Genomic DNA, 4,863 nt, shown 5'->3' on the forward strand with positions numbered 1-4,863 from the left:
GTTGAATATCGTTGAATAATGCGGGTAAGAGGATGTGCGATCGCTGTTTTTTTCTGCTGGATGAAGTGCAGCAGTCATAGCCCATCCAAAACACGCATTATCCGCCGATTTCACATTTACCACCGCTCTTTTCAACTGTATACGTTTCGCCAATGAAACGTGACATCCCGCCCGCAAAGCGTTGTACTTGTTGATGTTCACAGTTAAATTTGTTATTGATGTTAATGTCCAGCCACTGTCACTCTCCTGGAACTCCTCGAGCGATCTCAGAGTCGGCTCCACGACTCGCTTCCGATACCACTCACTCAAGTCCGATGTTGTGAAAAGTTCAACATTTCCCGTGTTGACACTTTTATTTGCCCGCTTATCGCCCACGGTAAACTCTCCGTTAAACGAAGTGTTCACTTTTATACTATTATATTTGCAAATATGAGCCTGCACTTGTTCTTCAACAAGCTCATACGCATCCAATAGAAACTTTCGTGGGTCGATATGATCACGATTAATCACAGCACCGGTTGACAAGCGATTTTCAAATGCGCTGTCAATTTCACGCCATGTTAATCCATGATCATTTAATCCTCCGCCCCAATGTATGAAGCGTTGGCGTGTTGCCTGCTTCAAACATTCGAGACGCAAGATTTGCGAAGTGACCGAGTGGTGATATCCCAGTCGCGGTCGTTTCGATCGAACTTGCTCCTCCAGCGATTCGATGAGGGTATCACACTGGTATTCCCACACCAAAAATTGCTCCAACGTCCGCAGGAGAGTTGCTTGCATACGCAGCAATTGCTCGGTAGCGATGTCGACGGTGAGAGACATGATGCGCTGAACGAAATTTGACTCGAAATGTAACTGTTACGTCGTCTCAACAGAGTCTGAACCTTCCTCAAAATTGTTTCATTTTATATACGCGTTTTTTCGTTTCTGAGGTGGGGATGAGTAGGAGGGAGGAAAAATCTTGGCTTTTCTGGAAACTCGAATGTGGTACCCAGGTTCTAATCGAGGAAGTGCGGTTAACTTCAAAAATCCCTTCTTGCGCCTTTGAGAAATGCCTCTGCAGGTTAAAAATGTGCAACACCGGACACATAAATCTGTCATTGAGCGAGTGCATCTGTGTAAAGATTTCTAGTCCAATGTGAACATTTTTTTTCTCGGAAAACATTCTTCTAAACATCTCTCAAGTCAAAAGTTGGAGGGAAGGGCAGGTGCATTTTTAAAGAAATCTCATCACCATCTCACGAATGTAAAAATATGTAATATGGGACACATAAATTTCTCATTAGGGGTCTCCGTCACGGATTCCAATAATTGAGAGCACTTTTCTTCTCAACTGACTTTTCTTAAAACTCCGCAGGAAACATAAATCAGTCATTCGAGGGGGGGGGGGGGGGGGGGGGGGGGCATCCACGAGTTCTTTTTATTCCTGAAAATATACTTTGTCTATGCAATGCCGCAAACAGGACCGCTGCATCCCCTCTCCCCCTCTTTGTTACCCTGAGAACCTCCACACACCATGCAGCCCCCGCAATGCGCTTCCCCGTTGTCGCACTCCCCCTAAGAGCCCATCGGTTAAAACTGGTTTTGAAAACAGAAATCTTGTCGGAACTTGCACCACCTCAAGAATACAAAAAAATGTAACACAAAACACATAAATTTGTCATTAGTGTGACATGCAAACATCGTAGGTCACGGAGTACGATAATTGAGATCATCTTTGGAAAGAGCACAAAATTTCGTCCAATACAATCTGATACCGGAAACATAAATCAGTCATTGGTGGGTGCGGTGAAAAAAAACCTTTGTCTCAAATTTTTTGTCTCTTCAAAGTGCCGCCGCACCCCCGCTGTCCGAGAACCTTCCCCCTCCACATACCATGCAGCCCCGCAACGGTCCCCGCGCTCCCCCGTCCCCGCTCCCCCCTGAGATCCCGGAGTTAGAACTGGTATAGCCTTACTACTGTAGTTGAATCTGTGTGTCACGATGTTGGTTCACCGCTCGCGGTGTTTAACTAGCATGCCGTGAGACGTCCTACCGGTGGGCTTAGCTCTTCACGGGGCGGTCCAACTAATATCCCATCGTGGTGCTCTTCATTGAGTGTCGAGGTGGGCCGGTACGTTTACTTTGAACAAATTAGAGTGCTTAAAGCAGGCTATCTTCGCCTGAATACTGTGTGCATGGAATAATGGAATAGGATCTCGGTTCTATTTTGTTGGTTTTCGGAACACCGAGGTAATGATTAATAGGGACAGATGGGGGCATTCGTATTGCGACGTTAGAGGTGAAATTCTTGGATCGTCGCAAGACGGACAGAAGCGAAAGCATTTGCCAAAAATGTTTTCATTAATCAAGAACGAAAGTTAGAGGTTCGAAGGCGATCAGATACCGCCCTAGTTCTAACCATAAACGATGCCAGCTAGCGATCCGCCGAAGTTCCTCCGATGACTCGGCGGGCAGCTTCCGGGAAACCAAAGCTTTTGGGTTCCGGGGGAAGTATGGTTGCAAAGCTGAAACTTAAAGGAATTGACGGAAGGGCACCACCAGGAGTGGAGCCTGCGGCTTAATTTGACTCAACACGGGAAACCTCACCAGGCCCGGACACCGGAAGGATTGACAGATTGATAGCTCTTTCTTGATTCGGTGGGTGGTGGTGCATGGCCGTTCTTAGTTGGTGGAGCGATTTGTCTGGTTAATTCCGATAACGAACGAGACTCTAGCCTGCTAAATAGGCGTACTTTCTGGTATCTCGAAGGCCCCCGGCTTCGGTCGGGCGGTTTTTACTACCGACGTACAAACAAATCTTCTTAGAGGGACAGGCGGCTTCTAGCCGCACGAGATTGAGCAATAACAGGTCTGTGATGCCCTTAGATGTTCTGGGCCGCACGCGCGCTACACTGAAGGAATCAGCGTGTCTTCCCTGGCCGAAAGGCCCGGGTAACCCGCTGAACCTCCTTCGTGCTAGGGATTAGGGCTTGCAATTATTCCCCATGAACGAGGAATTCCCAGTAAGCGCGAGTCATAAGCTCGCGTTGATTACGTCCCTGCCCTTTGTACACACCGCCCGTCGCTACTACCGATTGAATGATTTAGTGAGGTCTTCGGACTGGTGCGCGGCAATGCTACGGCATTGCCGATGTTGCCGGGAAGATGACCAAACTTGATCATTTAGAGGAAGTAAAAGTCGTAACAAGGTTTCCGTAGGTGAACCTGCGGAAGGATCATTAACGTATATAAAAGCGCTTGCCGTGCAAACGAGCAACAGCGATAATAAAGTTTTGTAATTCAAATAAATAAAGTTCAACACGCTCACAAGCGCGGTGTTGTTTTTGAGATTTTCGATTGGCGCTACCGTGATCATGTTGACGCATTTTCACAGTCCTTGTGCTCGTGCCATTCGGACGCAAACGCGTGCGCTATCCTGATAGAAAGAAAAACATCACGGATAGAATCTCGGGTGCGACAGGGAAGGGAAGAAAAAAAAGGTCCCTTCCGCGCGCCCCATTTGAACGAAGAAACGGTCGCGAGCTTTGAAGAAAACGAATGTCGAGTGAGGATGGGGGGGGAGGAGAGAGAGGGCTTTGAAGCTTTTTTTTCCCTCAATATTCTCTATTCGTTTCTTCATCTCGTTGTTTCTCTGCATTACTGCGCCGTAAGGCGGTTTCTCGTGTTGCTGCTGCTCACCGTTGGGCAACCTAATTGAGCCCCACTATTGCTCAGTAAAGGAAGCTCGCTATGCGCTCACGCGTTGTGCCTGTTTTCCGAGGTTTTTCAATGAAATTTCGCCCAAGAGTAAAAATCAGCGTGAGCAGCGCCGGGACCGCTTTTATCTTAGCGACTACACAACCATTACATGGCAAAGACACACACACGCCGGGCTCGTTCCGGAGTCTTTAGTCGTCGCCGAGACTTGCGGCCGTTTTGCTGTCGCGGCCTTGCGCTTGCGATCAACTGATTGCGCGCGCTTGTACCAGCGACTTCGCTCGTCGCGTCTCCCTTAAATTTTAGGGTTGGCGGGCTTGCGAAACCGTCCTTGTCGACGATGCTCGAATTTTTAAGAACAAGATTTATGAATAATGCTGTTTGTAACGCACAAATATGTTATTATATGATTACCCTGAACGGTGGATCACTTGGCTCGTGGGTCGATGAAGAACGCAGCTAATTGCGCGTCAACTTGTGAACTGCAGGACACATGAACATCGACATTTCGAACGCACATTGCGGTCCACGGATACAATTCCCGGACCACGCCTGGCTGAGGGTCGTTTATGCATAAAATTTAGACTGCTCTCGCGATGATTTCGTCATCGCGTGTAGCGAATGTATTGGGCGTTCGTTGACCCATGCCCTTGTACAAAGGGGGGGGGGGGGGGGGGGTGCGCGTCTGCGTCGCTTGAAATTAACGCGCTCTCCCGCAAGTCTCGGAGATCGAGTCCCTTCGATCCGGATTTCGTGAGCCAGCGTGTGCGAATCGCGAATTCATTTTCTCCCTTTGCCGGGGAGAAGTTCAAAGCTATTCGCATTCGCCCGCGATACTCTATGAGAATCGAGCACAACCAAATGGCCGTTCCTTGAATTTTTCGAGTCGAGCGTGTGCGGAGATGATGGGAAAAGAGAGAGAGGGTGGGGCATGCCCCCCCGGACCGTGTTGTCCGTCGTTTTTTTTTTTTCCATTCTCGTGCGTAATTCGCCGCTACTTTGATAAGTGAGCAGGCACGCCGCCGCCGAACGGCCGGTCGATCGAGTTCCGGAGCTAATTGTTAGTTTTTAAAGGACAGATACTGACCGGATCGCTCGCGCAACGGGGGCGAGCCCGCATGTAGCGTGTTTTTAAAGAATTGTTCGCACATACGAGAATCGGAA

At 48.6% G+C, this 4,863-nt stretch overlaps 1 non-coding gene across 1 annotated transcript; it reads left to right on the forward strand.

Moving 5' to 3' along the window:
• Window positions 1–4,110: 4,110 nt before the first annotated feature.
• Window positions 4,111–4,265, forward strand: LOC122410328 (5.8S ribosomal RNA). The gene has a single exon (XR_006260903.1). It is a non-coding gene; the product is annotated as a 5.8S ribosomal RNA (ribosomal RNA).
• Window positions 4,266–4,863: the final 598 nt, after the last annotated feature.

This window comes from Venturia canescens, chromosome 4 (genome assembly GCF_019457755.1).
Source record: "Venturia canescens isolate UGA chromosome 4, ASM1945775v1, whole genome shotgun sequence".
Lineage (NCBI taxonomy): Eukaryota > Metazoa > Arthropoda > Insecta > Hymenoptera > Ichneumonidae > Venturia > Venturia canescens.